Raw genomic sequence first — 16,168 nt, forward strand, 5'->3', positions numbered from 1 at the left:
GGGACGAAGGTGGGGGTAACATGTTGGATGCGATCATAGCAGCACTAAAGCACCGGATCCCATCAGAACTCCGAAGTTAAGCGTGCTTGGGCGAGAGTAGTACTAGGATATGGGTGACCTCCTGGGAAGTCCTCGTGCTGCATTCCTTTTTAATTATTTTTTGCGCCTCATGACAAACATATCACATGTGTGCGATATATATTAACCCCGTTGTATTATTTTTTACATTTGCGATATGTTTTAGCTCGCTGCTCATTGGCCACGCGTCTAGAGGCGGCTTTGTGGCGCGAGGAGCGCGTTCTGAAAGGGGTAAAAAATATGTGTTGCTGCGGTATAGAGGGAGGGGTGGAAACCGTGGTAAACTCGTCTCCGTGTTTGAGGGGGGGGAAGTAAGTAGTATATATAGGGCATTATCCATTATTAGGCAACGGTTGTAATGGTAGTAAGAATGACAATCATCTTTGCAGTGGACCTGGGAGTGGCAAGCATAAGGGACGAAGGCGGGGGTAACATGTTGGATGCGATCATAGCAGGACTAAAGCATCGGATCCCATCAGAACTCCAAAGTTAAGCGTGCTTGGGCGAGAGTAGTACTAGGGCGGGTGACCTCCTGGGAAGTCCTCGTGTTGCATTCCCTTTTTAATTATTTTTTGCGCCTCATGACAAACATATCACATGTGCGCGATATATATTAACCCCGTTATATTATTTTTGACATTTGCGATATGTTTTAGCTGGCTGCTCATTGGTCACGTGTCTAGAGGCGGCTTTGTGGCGCGAGGAGCGCGTTGTGAAAGGGGTAAAAAAATACGTGTTGCTGCGGTATAGAGGGAGGGGTGGAAACCGTGGTAAACTCGTCTCCGTGTTGGAGGGGGGGAGTAAGTAGTATATATAGGGCATTATCCATTATTAGGCAACGGTTGTAATGGTAGTAAGAATGACAATCATCTTTGCAGTGGACCTAGGAGTGGCAAGCATAAGGGACGAAGGTGGGGGTAACATGTTGGATGCGATCATAGCAGCACTAAAGCACCGGATCCCATCAGAACTCCGAAGTTAAGCGTGCTTGGGCGAGAGTAGTACTAGGATATGGGTGACCTCCTGGGAAGTCCTCGTGCTGCATTCCTTTTTAATTATTTTTTGCGCCTCATGACAAACATATCACATGTGTGCGATATATATTAACCCCGTTGTATTATTTTTTACATTTGCGATATGTTTTAGCTCGCTGCTCATTGGCCACGCGTCTAGAGGCGGCTTTGTGGCGCGAGGAGCGCGTTCTGAAAGGGGTAAAAAATATGTGTTGCTGCGGTATAGAGGGAGGGGTGGAAACCGTGGTAAACTCGTCTCCGTGTTTGAGGGGGGGAAGTAAGTAGTATATATAGGGCATTATCCATTATTAGGCAACGGTTGTAATGGTAGTAAGAATGACAATCATCTTTGCAGTGGACCTGGGAGTGGCAAGCATAAGGGACGAAGGCGGGGGTAACATGTTGGATGCGATCATAGCAGGACTAAAGCATCGGATCCCATCAGAACTCCAAAGTTAAGCGTGCTTGGGCGAGAGTAGTACTAGGGCGGGTGACCTCCTGGGAAGTCCTCGTGTTGCATTCCCTTTTTAATTATTTTTTGCGCCTCATGACAAACATATCACATGTGCGCGATATATATTAACCCCGTTATATTATTTTTGACATTTGCGATATGTTTTAGCTGGCTGCTCATTGGTCACGTGTCTAGAGGCGGCTTTGTGGCGCGAGGAGCGCGTTGTGAAAGGGGTAAAAAAATACGTGTTGCTGCGGTATAGAGGGAGGGGTGGAAACCGTGGTAAACTCGTCTCCGTGTTTGAGGGGGGGAGTAAGTAGTATATATAGGGCATTATCCATTATTAGGCAACGGTTGTAATGGTAGTAAGAATGACAATCATCTTTGCAGTGGACCTGGGAGTGGCAAGCATAAGGGACGAAGGCGGGGGTAACATGTTGGATGCGATCATAGCAGCACTAAAGCACCGGATCCCATCAGAACTCCGAAGTTAAGCGTGCTTGGGCGAGATTGTACTAGGATGGGTGACCTCCTGGGAAGTCCTCGTGTTGCATTCCTTTTTATTTATTTTTTGCGCCTCATGACAAACATATCACATGTGCGCGATATATATTAACCCCGTTATATTATTTTTGACATTTGCGATATGTTTTAGCTCGCTGCTCATTGGTCACGCGTCTAGAGGCGGCTTTGTGGCGCGAGGAGCGCGTTCTGAAAGGGGTAAAAAAATACGTGTTGCTGCGGTATAGAGGGAGGGGTGGAAACCGTGGTAAACTCGTCTCCGTGTTTGAGGGGGGGAGTAAGTAGTATATATAGGGCATTATCCATTATTAGGCAACGGTTGTAATGGTAGTAAGAATGACAATCATCTTTGCAGTGGACCTGGGAGTGGCAAGCATAAGGGACGAAGGCGGGGGTAACATGTCGGATGTGATCATACCAGCACTAAAGCACCGGATCCCATCAGAACTCCGAAGTTAAGCATGCTTGGGCGAGAGTAGTACTAGGATGGGTGACCTCCTGGGAAGTCCTCGTGTTGCATTCCCTTTTTAATTATTTTTTGCGCGTCGTGACAAACATATCGCATGTGCGCGATATATATTAACCCCGTTATATTATTTTTGACATTTGCGATATGTTTTAGCTCGCTGCTCATTGGTCACGCGTCTAGAGGCGGCTTTGTGGCGCGAGGAGCGCGTTCTGAAAGGGGTAAAAAAATACGTGTTGCTGCGGTATAGAGGGAGGGGTGGAAACCGTGGTAAACTCGTCTCCGTGTTTGAGGGGGGGAGTAAGTAGTATATATAGGGCATTATCCATTATTAGGCAACGGTTGTAATGGTAGTAAGAATGACAATCATCTTTGCAGTGGACCTGGGAGTGGCAAGCATAAGGGACGAAGGCGGGGGTAACATGTCGGATGTGATCATACCAGCACTAAAGCACCGGATCCCATCAGAACTCCGAAGTTAAGCGTGCTTGGGCGAGAGTAGTACTAGGATGGGTGACCTCCTGGGAAGTCCTCGTGTTCCATTCCCTTTTTAATTATTTTTTGCACCTCGTGACAAACATATCGCATGTGCGCGATATATATTAACCCCGTTATATTATTTTTGACATTTGCAATATGTTTTAGCTCGCTGCCCATTGGTCACGCGTCCAGAGGCGGCTTTGTGGCGCGAGGAGCGCGTTGTGAAAGGGGTAGAAAAATACGTGTTGCTGCGGTATAGAGGGAGGGGTGGAAACCGTGGTAAACTCGTCTCCGTGTTTGAGGGGGGGAGTAAGTAGTATATATAGGGCATTATCCATTATTAGGCAACGGTTGTAATGGTAGTAAGAATGACAATCATCTTTGCAGTGGACCTAGGAGTGGCAAGCATAAGGGACGAAGGTGGGGGTAACATGTTGGATGCGATCATAGCAGCACTAAAGCACCGGATCCCATCAGAACTCCGAAGTTAAGCGTGCTTGGGCGAGAGTAGTACTAGGATATGGGTGACCTCCTGGGAAGTCCTCGTGCTGCATTCCTTTTTAATTATTTTTTGCGCCTCATGACAAACATATCGCATGTGCGCGATATATATTAACCCCGTTATATTATTTTTGACATTTGCGATATGTTTTAGCTCGCTGCCCATTGGTCACGCGTCCAGAGGCGGCTTTGTGGCGCGAGGAGCGCGTTGTGAAAGGGGTAGAAAAATATGTGTTGCTGCGGTATAGAGGGAGGGGTGGAAACCGTGGTAAACTCGTCTCTGTGTTTGAGGGGGGGGAGTAAGTAGTATATATAGGGCATTATCCATTATTAGGCAACGGTTGTAATGGTAGTAAGAATGACAATCATCTTTGCAGTGGACCTGGGAGTGGCAAGCATAAGGGACGAAGGCGGGGGTAACATGTCGGATGCGATCATACCAGCACTAAAGCACCGGATCCCATCAGAACTCCAAAGTTAAGCGTTCTTGGGCGAGAGTAGTACTAGGATGGGTGACCTCTTGGGAAGTCCTCGTGTTCCATTCCCTTTTTAATTATGTTTTGCGCCTCGTGACAAACATATTGCATGTGCGCGATATATATAAACCCCGTTATATTATTTTTGACATTTGCGATATGTTTTAGCTCGCTGCCCATTGGTCACGCGTCCAGAGGCGGCTTTGTGGCGCGAGGAGCGCGTTCTGAAAGGGGTAAAAAATACGTGTTGCTGCGGTATAGAGGGAGGGGTGGAAACCGTGGTAAACTCGTCTTCGTGTTTGAGGGGGGGAGTAAGTAGTATATATAGGGCATTATCCATTATTAGGCAACAGTTGTAATGGTAGTAAGAATGACAATCATCTTTGCAGTGGACCTGGGAGTGGCAAGCATTAGGGACGAAGGCGGAGGTAACATGTTGGATGCGATGATACCAGCACTAAAGCACCGGATCCCATCAAAACTCCGAAGTTAAGCGTGCTTGGGCGAGAGTAGTACTAGGATGGGTGACCTCCTCGGATCCCTCGTGTTGCATTCCCTTTTTAATTATTTTTTGCGCCTCATGACAAACATATCACATGTGCGCGATATATATTAACCCCGTTATATTATTTTTGACATTTGCGATATGTTTTAGCTCACTGCTCATTGGTCACGCGTCTAGAGGCGGGTTTGTGGCACGAGGAGCGCGTTCTGAAGGGGAAAAAAATACGTGTTGCTACGGTATAGAGGGAGGGGTGGAAACCGTGGTAAACTCGTCTCCGTGTTTGACGGGGGGGAGTAAGTAGTATATATAGGGCATTATCCATTATTAGGCAACGGTTGTAATGGTAGTAAGAATGACAATCATCTTTACAGTGGACCTGGGAGTGGCAAGCATAAGGGACGAAGGCGGGGGTAACATGTTGGATGCGATCATACCAGCACTAAAGCACCGGATCCCATCAGAACTCCGAAGTTAAGCATGCTTGGGCGAGAGTAGTACTAGGATGGGTGACCTCCTGGGAAGTCCTCGTGCTGCATTCCTTTTTAATTATTTTTGGCGCCTCGTGACAAACATATCGCATGTGCGCGATATATATTAACCCCGTTATATTATTTTTGACATTTGCGATATGTTTTAGCTCGCTGCTCATTGGTCACGCGTCTAGATGCGGCTTTCTGGTGCGAGGAGCGCGTTCTGAAAGGGGTAAAAAAATACGTGTTGCTGCGGTATAGAGGGAGGGGTGGAAATCGTGGTAAACTCGTCTCCGTGTTTGAGGGGGGGGGAGTAAGTAGTATATATAGGGCATTATCCATTATTAGGCAACGGTTATAATGGTAGTAAGAATGACAATCATCTTTGCAGTGGACCTGGGAGTGGCAAGCACAAGGGACGAAGGCGGGGGTAACATGTCGGATGCGATCATACCAGCACTAAAGCACCGGATCCCATCAGAACTCTGAAGTTAATCGTGCTTGGGCGAGAGTAGTACTAGGATGGGTGACCTCTTGGGAAGTCCTCCTGTTGCATTCCCTTTTTAATTATTTTTTGCGCCTCGTGACAAACATATCGCATGTGCGCGATATATATTAACCCCGTTATATTATTTTTGACATTTGCGATATGTTTTAGCTCGCTGCTCATTGGTCACGCGTCTAGATGCGGCTTTGTGGCGCGAGGAGCGCGTTCTGAAAGGGGTAAAAAAATACGTGTTGCTGCGGTATAGAGGGAGGGGTGGAAACCGTGGTAAACTCGTCTCCGTGTTTGAGGGGGGGAGTAAGTAGTATATATAGGGCAATATCCATTATTAGGCAACGGTTGTAATGGTAGTAAGAATGACAATCATCTTTGCAGTGGACCTGGGAGTGGCAAGCACAAGGGACGAAGGCGGGGGTAACATGTTGGATGCGATCATACCAGCACTAAAGCACGGGATCCCATCAGAACTTCGAAGTTAAGCGTGCTTGGGCGAGAGTAGTACTTGGATGGGTGACCTCCTGTGAAGTCCTCGTGTTGCATTCCCTTTTTAATTATTTTTTGCGCCTCATGACAAATATATCACATGTGCGCGATATATATTAACCCCGTTATATTATTTTTGACATTTGCGATATGTTTTAGCTCGCTGCTCATTGTTCACGCGTCTAGAGGCGGCTTTGTGGCGCGAGGAGCGCGTTCTGAAAGGGGTAAAAAAATACGTGTTGCTGCGGTATAGAGGGAGGGGTGGAAACCGTGGTAAACTCGTCTCCGTGTTTAAGGGGGGGGGGAGTAAGTAGTATATATAGGGCATTATCCATTATTAGGCAACGGTTGTAATGGTAGTAAGAATGACAATCATCTTTACAGTGGACCTAGGAGTGGCAAGCATAAGGGACGAAGGTGGGGGTAACATGTTGGATGCGATCATAGCAGCACTAAAGCACCGGATCCCATCAGAACTCCGAAGTTAAGCGTGCTTGGGCGAGAGTAGTACTAGGATATGGGTGACCTCCTGGGAAGTCCTCGTGCTGCATTCCTTTTTAATTATTTTTTGCGCCTCATGACAAACATATCACATGTGTGCGATATATATTAACCCCGTTATATTATTTTTTACATTTGCGATATGTTTTAGCTCGCTGCTCATTGGTCACGCGTCTAGAGGCGGCTTTGTGGCGCGAGGAGCGCGTTCTGAAAGGGGTAAAAAAATACGTGTTGCTGCGGTATAGAGGGAGGGGTGGAAACCGTGGTAAACTCGTCTCCGTGTTTGAGGGGGGGGGGGAGTAAGTAGTATATATAGGGCATTATCCATTATTAGGCAACGGTTGTAATGGTAGTAAGAATGACAATCATCTTTGCAGTGGACCTGGGAGTGGCAAGCATAAGGGACGAAGGCGGGGGTAACATGTTGGATGCGATCATAGCAGGACTAAAGCATCGGATCCCATCAGAACTCCAAAGTTAAGCGTGCTTGGGAGAGAGTAGTACTAGGGTGGGTGACCTCCTGGGAAGTCCTCGTGTTGCATTCCCTTTTTAATTATTTTTTGCGCCTCATGACAAACATATCACATGTGCGCGATATATATTAACCCCGTTATATTATTTTTGACATTTGCGATATGTTTTAGCTGGCTGCTCATTGGTCACGCGTCTAGAGGCGGCTTTGTGGCGCGAGGAGCGCGTTCTGAAAGGCGTAAAAAAATACGTGTTGCTACGGTATAGAGGGAGGGGTGGAAACCGTGGTAAACTCGTCTCCGTGTTTGAGGGTGGGGGGGGGAGTAAGTAGCATATATAGGGCATTATCCATTATTAGGCAACGGTTGTAATGGTAGTAAGAATGACAATCATCTTTGCAGTGGACCTGGGAGTGGCAAGCATAAGGGACGAAGGCGGGGGTAACATGTTGGTTGTGATCATAGCAGCACTAAAGCACCGGATCCCATCAGAACTCCGAAGTTAAGCGTGCTTGGGCGAGATTGTACTAGGATGGGTGACCTCCTGGGAAGTCCTCGTGTTCCATTCCCTTTTTAATTATTTTTTGCGCCTCATGACAAACATATCACATGTGCGCGATATATATTAACCCCGTTATATTATTTTTGACATTTGCGATATGTTTTAGCTCGCTGCTCATTGGTCAAGCGTCTAGAGGCGGCTTTGTGGCGCGAGGAGCGCGTTCTGAAAGGGGTAAAAAAATACGTGTTGCTGCGGTATAGAGGGAGGGGTGGAAACCGTGGTAAACTCGTCTTCGTGTTTGAGGGGGGGAGTAAGTAGTATATATAGGGCATTATCCATTATTAGGCAACAGTTGTAATGGTAGTAAGAATGACAATCATCTTTGCAGTGGACCTGGGAGTGGCAAGCATAAAGGACGAAGGCGGGGGTAACATGTCGGATGTGATCATACCAGCACTAAAGTACCGGATCCCATCAGAACTCCGAAGTTAAGCGTGCTTGGTCTAGAGTAGTACTAGGATGGGTGACCTCCTGGGAAGTCCTCGTGTTCCTTTCCCTTTTTAATTATTTTTTGCACCTCGTGACAAACATATCGCATGTGCGCGATATATATTAACCCCGTTATATTATTTTTGACATTTGCGATATGTTTTAGCTCGCTGCCCATTGGTCACGCGTCTAGAGGCGGCTTTGTGGCGCGAGGAGCGCGTTGTGAAAGGGGTAGAAAAATACGTGTTGCTGCGGTATAGAGGGAGGGGTGGAAACCGTGGTAAACTCGTCTCCGTGTTTGAGGGGGGGGAGTAAGTAGTATATATAGGGCATTATCCATTATTAGGCAACGGTTGTAATGGTAGTAAGAATGACAATCATCTTTGTAGTGGACCTGGGAGTGGCAAGCATAAGGGACGAAGGCGGGGGTAACATGTTGGATGCGATCATAGCAGGGCTAAAGCACCGGATCCCATCAGAACTCCAAAGTTAAGCGTGCTTGGGAGAGAGTAGTACTAGGGTGGGTGACCTCCTGGGAAGTCCTCGTGCTGCATTCCTTTTTAATTATTTTTTGCGCCTCATGACAAACATATCGCATGTGCGCGATATATATTAACCCCGTTATATTATTTTTGACATTTGCGATATGTTTTAGCTCGTTGCCCATTGGTCACGCGTCCAGAGGCGGCTTTGTGGCGCGAGGAGCGCGTTGTGAAAGGGGTAGAAAAATATGTGTTGCTGCGGTATAGAGGGAGGGGTGGAAACCGTGGTAAACTCGTCTCCGTGTTTGAGGGGGGGGAGTAAGTAGTATATATAGGGCATTATCCATTATTAGGCAACGGTTGTAATGGTAGTAAGAATGACAATCATCTTTGCAGTGGACCTGGGAGTGGCAAGCATAAGGGACGAAGGCGGGGGTAACATGTCGGATGCGATCATACCAGCACTAAAGCACCGGATCCCATCAGAACTCCAAAGTTAAGCGTTCTTGGGCGAGAGTAGTACAAGGATGGGTGACCTCTTGGGAAGTCCTCGTGTTCCATTCCCTTTTTAATTATGTTTTGCGCCTCGTGACAAACATATTGCATGTGCGCGATATATATAAACCCCGTTATATTATTTTTGACATTTGCGATATGTTTTAGCTCGCTGCCCATTGGTCACGCGTCCAGAGGCGGCTTTGTGGCGCGAGGAGCGCGTTCTGAAAGGGGTAAAAAATACGTGTTGCTGCGGTATAGAGGGAGGGGTGGAAACCGTGGTAAACTCGTCTCCGTGTTTGAGGGGGGGGAGTATGTAGTATATATAGGGCATTATCCATTATTAGGCAACGGTTGTAATGGTAGTAAGAATGACAATCATCTTTGCAGTGGACCTGGGAGTGGCAAGCATAAGGGACGAAGGCGGAGGTAACATGTTGGATGCGATGATACCAGCACTAAAGCACCGGATCCCATCAAAACTCCGAAGTTAAGCGTGCTTGGGCGAGAGTAGTACTAGGATGGGTGACCTCCTCGGATCCCTCGTGTTGCATTCCCTTTTTAATTATTTTTTGCGCCTCATGACAAACATATCACATGTGCGCGATATATATTAACCCCGTTATATTATTTTTGACATTTGCGATATGTTTTAGCTCGCTGCTCATTGGTCACGCGTCTAGAGGCGGGTTTGTGGCACGAGGAGCGCGTTCTGAAGGGGAAAAAAATACGTGTTGCTGCGGTATAGAGGAGGGGTGGAAACCGTGGTAAACTCGTCTCCGTGTTTGACGGGGGGGAGTAAGTAGTATATATAGGGCATTATCCATTATTAGGCAACGGTTGTAATGGTAGTAAGAATGACAATCATCTTTACAGTGGACCTGGGAGTGGCAAGCATAAGGGACGAAGGCGGGGGTAACATGTTGGATGCGATCATACCAGCACTAAAGCACCGGATCCCATCAGAACTCCGAAGTTAAGCATGCTTGGGCGAGAGTAGTACTAGGATGGGTGACCTCCTGGGAAGTCCTCGTGCTGCATTCCTTTTTAATTATTTTTGGCGCCTCGTGACAAACATATCGCATGTGCGCGATATATATTAACCCCGTTATATTATTTTTGACATTTGCGATATGTTTTAGCTCGCTGCTCATTGGTCACGCGTCTAGATGCGGCTTTCTGGTGCGAGGAGCGCGTTCTGAAATGGGTAAAAAAATACGTGTTGCTGCGGTATAGAGGGAGGGGTGGAAATCGTGGTAAACTCGTCTCCGTGTTTGAGGGGGGGGAGTAAGTAGTATATATAGGGCATTATCCATTATTAGGCAACGGTTATAATGGTAGTAAGAATGACAATCATCTTTGCAGTGGACCTGGGAGTGGCAAGCACAAGGGACGAAGGCGGGGCTAACATGTCGGATGCGATCATACCAGCACTAAAGCACCGGATCCCATCAGAACTCTGAAGTTAATCGTGCTTGGGCGAGAGTAGTACTAGGATGGGTGACCTCCTGGGAAGTCCACGTGTTCCATTCCCTTTTTAATTATTTTTTGCGCCTCGTGACAAACATATCGCATGTGCGCGATATATATTAACCCCTTATATTATTTTTGACACTTGCGATATGTTTTAGCTCGCTGCCCATTGGTCACGCGTCCAGAGGTGGCTTTATGGCGCGAGGAGCGCGTTGTGAAAGGGGTAAAAAATACGTGTTGCTGCGGTATAGAGGGAGGGGTGGAAACCGTGGTAAACTCGTCTCCGTGTTTGAGGGGGGGAGTAAGTAGTATATATAGGGCATTATCCATTATTAGGCAACGGTTGTAATGGTAGTAAGAATGACAATCATCTTTGCAGTGGACCTGGGAGTGGCGAGCATAAAGGACGAAGGCGGGGGTAACATGTGGGATGTGATCATACCAGTAGTAAAGCACCGGATCCCATCAGAACTCCGAAGTTAAGCGTGCTTGGGCGAGAGTAGTACTAGGATGGGTGACCTCTTGGGAAGTCCTCCTGTTGCATTCCCTTTTTAATTATTTTTTGCGCCTCGTGACAAACATATCGCATGTGCGCGATATATATTAACCCCGTTATATTATTTTTGACATTTGCGATATGTTTTAGCTCGCTGCTCATTGGTCACGCGTCTAGATGCGGCTTTGGGGCGCGAGGAGCGCGTTCTGAAAGGGGTAAAAAAATACGTGTTGCTGCGGTATAGAGGGAGGGGTGGAAACCGTGGTAAACTCGTCTCCGTGTTTGAGGGGGGGAGTAAGTAGTATATATAGGGCATTATCCATTATTAGGCAACGGTTGTAATGGTAGTAAGAATGACAATCATCTTTGCAGTGGACCTGGGAGTGGCAAGCACAAGGGACGAAGGCGGGGGTAACATGTTGGATGCGATCATACCAGCACTAAAGCACGGGATCCCATCAGAACTTCGAAGTTAAGCGTGCTTGGGCGAGAGTAGTACTTGGATGGGTGACCTCCTGTGAAGTCCTCGTGTTGCATTCCCTTTTTAATTATTTTTTGCGCCTCATGACAAATATATCACATGTGCGCGATATATATTAACCCCGTTATATTATTTTTGACATTTGCGATATGTTTTAGCTCGCTGCTCATTGTTCACGCGTCTAGAGGCGGCTTTGTGGCGCGAGGAGCGCGTTCTGAAAGGGGTAAAAAAATACGTGTTGCTGCAGTATAGAGGGAGGGGTGGAAACCGTGGTTAACTCGTCTCCGTGTTTGAGGGGGGGGGAGTAAGTAGTATATATAGGGCATTATCCATTATTAGGCAACGGTTGTAATGGTAGTAAGAATGACAATCATCTTTGCAGTGGACCTAGGAGTGGCAAGCATAAGGGACGAAGGTGGGGGTAACATGTTGGATGCGATCATAGCAGCACTAAAGCACCGGATCCCATCAGAACTCCGAAGTTAAGCGTGCTTGGGCGAGAGTAGTACTAGGATATGGGTGACCTCCTGGGAAGTCCTCGTGCTGCATTCCTTTTTAATTATTTTTTGCGCCTCATGACAAACATATCACATGTGTGCGATATATATTAACCCCGTTATATTATTTTTTACATTTGCGATATGTTTTAGCTCGCTGCTCATTGGTCACGCGTCTAGAGGCGGCTTTGTGGCGCGAGGAGCGCGTTCTGAAAGGGGTAAAAAAATACGTGTTGCTGCGGTATAGAGGGAGGGGTGGAAACCGTGGTAAACTCGTCTCCGTGTTTGAGGGGGGGGAGTAAGTAGTATATATAGGGCATTATCCATTATTAGGCAACGGTTGTAATGGTAGTAAGAATGACAATCATCTTTGCAGTGGACCTGGGAGTGGCAAGCATAAGGGACGAAGGCGGGGGTAACATGTTGGATGCGATCATAGCAGGACTAAAGCATCGGATCCCATCAGAACTCCAAAGTTAAGCGTGCTTGGGAGAGAGTAGTACTAGGGTGGGTGACCTCCTGGGAAGTCCTCGTGTTGCATTCCCTTTTTAATTATTTTTTGCGCCTCATGACAAACATATCACATGTGCGCGATATATATTAACCCCGTTATATTATTTTTGACATTTGCGATATGTTTTAGCTGGCTGCTCATTGGTCACGCGTCTAGAGGCGGCTTTGTGGCGCGAGGAGCGCGTTCTGAAAGGCGTAAAAAAATATGTGTTGCTGCGGTATAGAGGGAGGGGTGGAAACCGTGGTAAACTCGTCTCCGTGTTTGAGGGTGGGGGGGAGTAAGTAGTATATATAGGGCATTATCCATTATTAGGCAACGGTTGTAATGGTAGTAAGAATGACAATCATCTTTGCAGTGGACCTGGGAGTGGCAACCATAAGGGACGAAGGCGGGGGTAACATGTTGGATGTGATCATAGCAGCACTAAAGCACCGGATCCTATCAGAACTCCGAAGTTAAGCGTGCTTGGGCGAGATTGTACTAGGATGGGTGACCTCCTGGGAAGTCCTCGTGTTGCATTCCCTTTTTAATTATTTTTTGCGCCTCATGACAAACATATCACATGTGCGCGATATATATTAACCCCGTTATATTATTTTTGACATTTGCGATATGTTTTAGCTCGCTGCTCATTGGTCAAGCGTCTAGAGGCGGCTTTGTGGCGCGAGGAGCGCGTTCTGAAAGGGGTAAAAAAATACGTGTTGCTGCGGTATAGAGGGAGGGGTGGAAACCGTGGTAAACTCGTCTTCGTGTTTGAGGGGGGGAGTAAGTAGTATATATAGGGCATTATCCATTATTAGGCAACAGTTGTAATGGTAGTAAGAATGACAATCATCTTTGCAGTGGACCTGGGAGTGGCAAGCATAAGGGACGAAGGCGGGGGCAACATGTCGGATGTGATCATACCAGCACTAAAGTACCGGATCCCATCAGAACTCCGAAGTTAAGCGTGCTTGGTCTAGAGTAGTACTAGGATGGGTGACCTCCTGGGAAGTCCTCGTGTTCCATTCCCTTTTTAATTATTTTTTGCACCTCGTGACAAACATATCGCATGTGCGCGATATATATTAACCCCGTTATATTATTTTTGACATTTGCGATATGTTTTAGCTCGCTGCCCATTGGTCACGCGTCTAGAGGCGGCTTTGTGGCGCGAGGAGCGCGTTGTGAAAGGGGTAGAAAAATACGTGTTGCTGCGGTATAGAGGGAGGGGTGGAAACCGTGGTAAACTCGTCTCCGTGTTTGAGGGGGGGGGAGTAAGTAGTATATATAGGGCATTATCCATTATTAGGCAACGGTTGTAATGGTAGTAAGAATGACAATCATCTTTGCAGTGGACCTGGGAGTGGCAAGCATAAGGGACGAAGGCGGGGGTAACATGTCGGATGCGATCATACCAGCACTAAAGCACCGGATCCCATCAGAACTCCAAAGTTAAGCGTGCTTGGGCGAGAGTAGTACTTGGATGGGTGACCTCCTGGGAAGTCCTCGTGTTCCATTCCCTTTTTAATTATTTTTTGCACCTCGTGACAAACATATGGCATGTGCGCGATAAATATTAACCCCGTTATATTATTTTTGACATTTGCGATATGTTTTAGCTCGCTGCCCATTGGTCACGCGTCCAGAGGCGGCTTTGTGGCGCGAGGAGCGCGTTCTGAAAGGGGTAAAAAATATGTGTTGCTGCGGTATAGAGGGAGGGGTGGAAACCGTGGTGAACTCGTCTCCGTGTTTGAGGGGGGGAGTAAGTAGTATATATAGAGCATTATCCATTATTAGGCAACGGTTGTAATGGTAGTAAGAATGACAATTATCTTTGCAGTGGACCTGGGAGTGGCAAGCATAAGGGACGAAGGCGGGGGTAACATGTTGGATGCGATCATACCAGCACTAAAGCACCGGATCCCATCAGAACTCTGAAGTTAAGCGTGCTTGGGCGAGAGTAGTACTAGGATGGGTGACCTCCTTGGAAGTCCTCGTGTTCCATTCCCTTTTTAATTATGTTTTGCGCCTCGTGACAAACATATCGCATGTGCGCGATATATATTAAACCCGTTATATTATTTTTGACATTTGCGATATGTTTTAGCTCGCTGCCCATTGGTCACGCGTCCAGAGGCGGCTTTGTGGCGCGAGGAGCGCGTTGTGAAAGGGGTAGAAAAATACGTGTTGCTGCGGTATAGAGGGAGGGGTGGAAACCGTGGTAAACTCGTCTCCGTGTTTGAGGGGGGGGAGTAAGTAGTATATATAGGGCATTATCCATTATTAGGCAACGGTTGTAATGGTAGTAAGAATGACAATCATCTTTGCAGTGGACCTGGGAGTGGCAAGCATAAGGGACGAAGGCGGGGGTAACATGTCGGATGCGATCATACCAGCACTAAAGCGCCGGATCCCATCAGAACTCTGAAGTTAAGCGTGCTTGGGCGAGAGTAGTACTAGGATGGGTGACCGCCTGGGAAGTCCTCGTGTTCCATTCCCTTTTTAATTATGTTTTGCGCCTCGTGACAAACATATTGCATGTGCGCGATAAATATTAACCCCGTTATATTATTTTTGACATTTGCGATATGTTTTAGCTCGCTGCTCATTGGTCACGCGTCTAGATGCGGCTTTGTGGCGCGAGGAGCGCGTTCTGAAAGGGGTAAAAAAATACGTGTTGCTGCGGTACAGAGGGAGGGGTGGAAACCGTGGTGAACTCGTCTCCGTGTTTGCGGGGGGGGGGGGGGAGTAATAGTATATATAGGGCATTATCCATTATTAGGCAACGGTTGTAATGGTAGTAAGAATGACAATCATCTTTGCAGTGGACCTGGGAGTGGCAAGCACAAGGGACGAAGGCGGGGGTAACATGTTTGATGCGATCATACCAGCACTAAAGCACCGGATCCCATCAGAACTTCGAAGTTTAGCGTGCTTGGGCGAGGGTAGTACTAGGATGGGTGACCTCCTGTGAAGTCCTCGTGTTGCATTCCCTTTTTAATTATTTTTTGCGCCTCATGACAAACATATCACATGTGCGCGATATATATTAACCCCGTTATATTATTTTTGACATTCGCGATATATTTTAGCTCGCTGCTCATTGGTCACGCGTCATGAGGCGGCTTTGTGGCGCGAGGAGCGCGTTCTGAAAGGGGAAAAAATACGTGTTGCTGCGGTATAGAGGGAGGGGTGGAAACCGTGGTAAACTCGTCTCCGTGTTTGACGGGGGGGGGGGGGGAGTAAGTAGTATATATAGGGCATTATCCATTATTAGGCAACGGTTGTAATGGTAGTAAGAATGACAATCATCTTTACAGTGGACCTGGGAGTGGCAAGCATAAGGGACGAAGGCGGGGGTAACATATCGGATGCGATCATACCATCCCTAAAGCACCGGATCCCATAAGAACTCCGAAGTTAAGCGTGCTTGGGCGAGAGTAGTACTAGGATGGGTGACCTCCTGGGAAGTCCTCGTGTTGCATTCCCTTTTTAATTATTTTTTGCGCCTCGTGACAAACATATCGCATGTGCGCGATATATATTAACCCCGTTATATTATTTTTGACATTTGCGATATGTTTTAGCTCGCTGCTCATTGGTCACGCGTCTAGATGCGGCTTTCTGGTGCGAGGAGCGCGTTCTGAAAGGGGTAAAAAAATACGTGTTGCTGCGGTATAGAGGGAGGGGTGGAAACCGTGGTGAGCTCGTCTCCGTGTTTGAGGGGGGGGGGAGTAAGTAGTATATATAGGGCATTATCCATTATTAGGCAACGGTTATAATGGTAGTAAGAATGACAATCATCTTTGAAGTGGACCTGGGAGTGGCAAGCA

The 16,168-nt window shown here is 47.2% G+C and overlaps 33 non-coding genes across 33 annotated transcripts; all 33 read left to right on the forward strand.

Moving 5' to 3' along the window:
• Positions 1-25: 25 nt before the first annotated feature.
• LOC141024391 (5S ribosomal RNA) lies at positions 26-146 on the forward strand. The gene has a single exon (XR_012185988.1). It is a non-coding gene; the product is annotated as a 5S ribosomal RNA (ribosomal RNA).
• Positions 147-516: 370 nt separating this feature from the next.
• LOC141024471 (5S ribosomal RNA) lies at positions 517-635 on the forward strand. Its single transcript, XR_012186069.1, has one exon. It is a non-coding gene; the product is annotated as a 5S ribosomal RNA (ribosomal RNA).
• Positions 636-1,005: 370 nt separating this feature from the next.
• Positions 1,006-1,126, forward strand: LOC141024392 (5S ribosomal RNA). Its single transcript, XR_012185989.1, has one exon. It is a non-coding gene; the product is annotated as a 5S ribosomal RNA (ribosomal RNA).
• Positions 1,127-1,495: 369 nt separating this feature from the next.
• LOC141024473 (5S ribosomal RNA) lies at positions 1,496-1,614 on the forward strand. The gene has a single exon (XR_012186071.1). It is a non-coding gene; the product is annotated as a 5S ribosomal RNA (ribosomal RNA).
• A 370-nt stretch (positions 1,615-1,984) lies between these two features.
• Positions 1,985-2,102, forward strand: LOC141023988 (5S ribosomal RNA). The gene has a single exon (XR_012185586.1). It is a non-coding gene; the product is annotated as a 5S ribosomal RNA (ribosomal RNA).
• Positions 2,103-2,471: 369 nt separating this feature from the next.
• LOC141023504 (5S ribosomal RNA) lies at positions 2,472-2,590 on the forward strand. Its single transcript, XR_012185102.1, has one exon. It is a non-coding gene; the product is annotated as a 5S ribosomal RNA (ribosomal RNA).
• A 370-nt stretch (positions 2,591-2,960) lies between these two features.
• On the forward strand, positions 2,961-3,079 carry LOC141023523 (5S ribosomal RNA). Its single transcript, XR_012185123.1, has one exon. It is a non-coding gene; the product is annotated as a 5S ribosomal RNA (ribosomal RNA).
• A 370-nt stretch (positions 3,080-3,449) lies between these two features.
• On the forward strand, positions 3,450-3,570 carry LOC141024393 (5S ribosomal RNA). The gene has a single exon (XR_012185990.1). It is a non-coding gene; the product is annotated as a 5S ribosomal RNA (ribosomal RNA).
• A 370-nt stretch (positions 3,571-3,940) lies between these two features.
• On the forward strand, positions 3,941-4,059 carry LOC141024292 (5S ribosomal RNA). Its single transcript, XR_012185889.1, has one exon. It is a non-coding gene; the product is annotated as a 5S ribosomal RNA (ribosomal RNA).
• Positions 4,060-4,428: 369 nt separating this feature from the next.
• Positions 4,429-4,546, forward strand: LOC141024445 (5S ribosomal RNA). Its single transcript, XR_012186043.1, has one exon. It is a non-coding gene; the product is annotated as a 5S ribosomal RNA (ribosomal RNA).
• A 369-nt stretch (positions 4,547-4,915) lies between these two features.
• Positions 4,916-5,034, forward strand: LOC141023627 (5S ribosomal RNA). The gene has a single exon (XR_012185227.1). It is a non-coding gene; the product is annotated as a 5S ribosomal RNA (ribosomal RNA).
• A 371-nt stretch (positions 5,035-5,405) lies between these two features.
• LOC141024261 (5S ribosomal RNA) lies at positions 5,406-5,524 on the forward strand. The gene has a single exon (XR_012185858.1). It is a non-coding gene; the product is annotated as a 5S ribosomal RNA (ribosomal RNA).
• Positions 5,525-5,894: 370 nt separating this feature from the next.
• Positions 5,895-6,013, forward strand: LOC141023976 (5S ribosomal RNA). The gene has a single exon (XR_012185574.1). It is a non-coding gene; the product is annotated as a 5S ribosomal RNA (ribosomal RNA).
• A 373-nt stretch (positions 6,014-6,386) lies between these two features.
• LOC141024394 (5S ribosomal RNA) lies at positions 6,387-6,507 on the forward strand. The gene has a single exon (XR_012185991.1). It is a non-coding gene; the product is annotated as a 5S ribosomal RNA (ribosomal RNA).
• Positions 6,508-6,880: 373 nt separating this feature from the next.
• Positions 6,881-6,999, forward strand: LOC141024513 (5S ribosomal RNA). Its single transcript, XR_012186111.1, has one exon. It is a non-coding gene; the product is annotated as a 5S ribosomal RNA (ribosomal RNA).
• A 376-nt stretch (positions 7,000-7,375) lies between these two features.
• On the forward strand, positions 7,376-7,493 carry LOC141024463 (5S ribosomal RNA). The gene has a single exon (XR_012186061.1). It is a non-coding gene; the product is annotated as a 5S ribosomal RNA (ribosomal RNA).
• A 370-nt stretch (positions 7,494-7,863) lies between these two features.
• Positions 7,864-7,982, forward strand: LOC141024468 (5S ribosomal RNA). Its single transcript, XR_012186066.1, has one exon. It is a non-coding gene; the product is annotated as a 5S ribosomal RNA (ribosomal RNA).
• Positions 7,983-8,353: 371 nt separating this feature from the next.
• On the forward strand, positions 8,354-8,472 carry LOC141024537 (5S ribosomal RNA). The gene has a single exon (XR_012186135.1). It is a non-coding gene; the product is annotated as a 5S ribosomal RNA (ribosomal RNA).
• Positions 8,473-8,842: 370 nt separating this feature from the next.
• Positions 8,843-8,961, forward strand: LOC141024453 (5S ribosomal RNA). Its single transcript, XR_012186051.1, has one exon. It is a non-coding gene; the product is annotated as a 5S ribosomal RNA (ribosomal RNA).
• Positions 8,962-9,331: 370 nt separating this feature from the next.
• Positions 9,332-9,449, forward strand: LOC141024446 (5S ribosomal RNA). The gene has a single exon (XR_012186044.1). It is a non-coding gene; the product is annotated as a 5S ribosomal RNA (ribosomal RNA).
• A 368-nt stretch (positions 9,450-9,817) lies between these two features.
• On the forward strand, positions 9,818-9,936 carry LOC141023628 (5S ribosomal RNA). The gene has a single exon (XR_012185228.1). It is a non-coding gene; the product is annotated as a 5S ribosomal RNA (ribosomal RNA).
• A 370-nt stretch (positions 9,937-10,306) lies between these two features.
• On the forward strand, positions 10,307-10,425 carry LOC141024160 (5S ribosomal RNA). The gene has a single exon (XR_012185757.1). It is a non-coding gene; the product is annotated as a 5S ribosomal RNA (ribosomal RNA).
• A 368-nt stretch (positions 10,426-10,793) lies between these two features.
• On the forward strand, positions 10,794-10,912 carry LOC141024333 (5S ribosomal RNA). Its single transcript, XR_012185930.1, has one exon. It is a non-coding gene; the product is annotated as a 5S ribosomal RNA (ribosomal RNA).
• A 370-nt stretch (positions 10,913-11,282) lies between these two features.
• LOC141023977 (5S ribosomal RNA) lies at positions 11,283-11,401 on the forward strand. The gene has a single exon (XR_012185575.1). It is a non-coding gene; the product is annotated as a 5S ribosomal RNA (ribosomal RNA).
• Positions 11,402-11,773: 372 nt separating this feature from the next.
• On the forward strand, positions 11,774-11,894 carry LOC141024395 (5S ribosomal RNA). Its single transcript, XR_012185992.1, has one exon. It is a non-coding gene; the product is annotated as a 5S ribosomal RNA (ribosomal RNA).
• Positions 11,895-12,264: 370 nt separating this feature from the next.
• On the forward strand, positions 12,265-12,383 carry LOC141024514 (5S ribosomal RNA). The gene has a single exon (XR_012186112.1). It is a non-coding gene; the product is annotated as a 5S ribosomal RNA (ribosomal RNA).
• Positions 12,384-12,757: 374 nt separating this feature from the next.
• LOC141024359 (5S ribosomal RNA) lies at positions 12,758-12,875 on the forward strand. The gene has a single exon (XR_012185956.1). It is a non-coding gene; the product is annotated as a 5S ribosomal RNA (ribosomal RNA).
• A 370-nt stretch (positions 12,876-13,245) lies between these two features.
• Positions 13,246-13,364, forward strand: LOC141024363 (5S ribosomal RNA). The gene has a single exon (XR_012185960.1). It is a non-coding gene; the product is annotated as a 5S ribosomal RNA (ribosomal RNA).
• Positions 13,365-13,736: 372 nt separating this feature from the next.
• On the forward strand, positions 13,737-13,855 carry LOC141023950 (5S ribosomal RNA). The gene has a single exon (XR_012185548.1). It is a non-coding gene; the product is annotated as a 5S ribosomal RNA (ribosomal RNA).
• Positions 13,856-14,224: 369 nt separating this feature from the next.
• Positions 14,225-14,343, forward strand: LOC141024152 (5S ribosomal RNA). Its single transcript, XR_012185749.1, has one exon. It is a non-coding gene; the product is annotated as a 5S ribosomal RNA (ribosomal RNA).
• A 371-nt stretch (positions 14,344-14,714) lies between these two features.
• Positions 14,715-14,833, forward strand: LOC141024129 (5S ribosomal RNA). The gene has a single exon (XR_012185726.1). It is a non-coding gene; the product is annotated as a 5S ribosomal RNA (ribosomal RNA).
• A 376-nt stretch (positions 14,834-15,209) lies between these two features.
• LOC141024198 (5S ribosomal RNA) lies at positions 15,210-15,328 on the forward strand. The gene has a single exon (XR_012185795.1). It is a non-coding gene; the product is annotated as a 5S ribosomal RNA (ribosomal RNA).
• A 376-nt stretch (positions 15,329-15,704) lies between these two features.
• LOC141024155 (5S ribosomal RNA) lies at positions 15,705-15,823 on the forward strand. The gene has a single exon (XR_012185752.1). It is a non-coding gene; the product is annotated as a 5S ribosomal RNA (ribosomal RNA).
• The last annotated feature ends 345 nt before the right edge of the window (positions 15,824-16,168 follow it).

The sequence above is a fragment of the Aegilops tauschii genome, chromosome 5 (assembly GCF_002575655.3).
Source record: "Aegilops tauschii subsp. strangulata cultivar AL8/78 chromosome 5, Aet v6.0, whole genome shotgun sequence".
Classification (NCBI taxonomy): Eukaryota; Viridiplantae; Streptophyta; class Magnoliopsida; order Poales; family Poaceae; genus Aegilops; species Aegilops tauschii.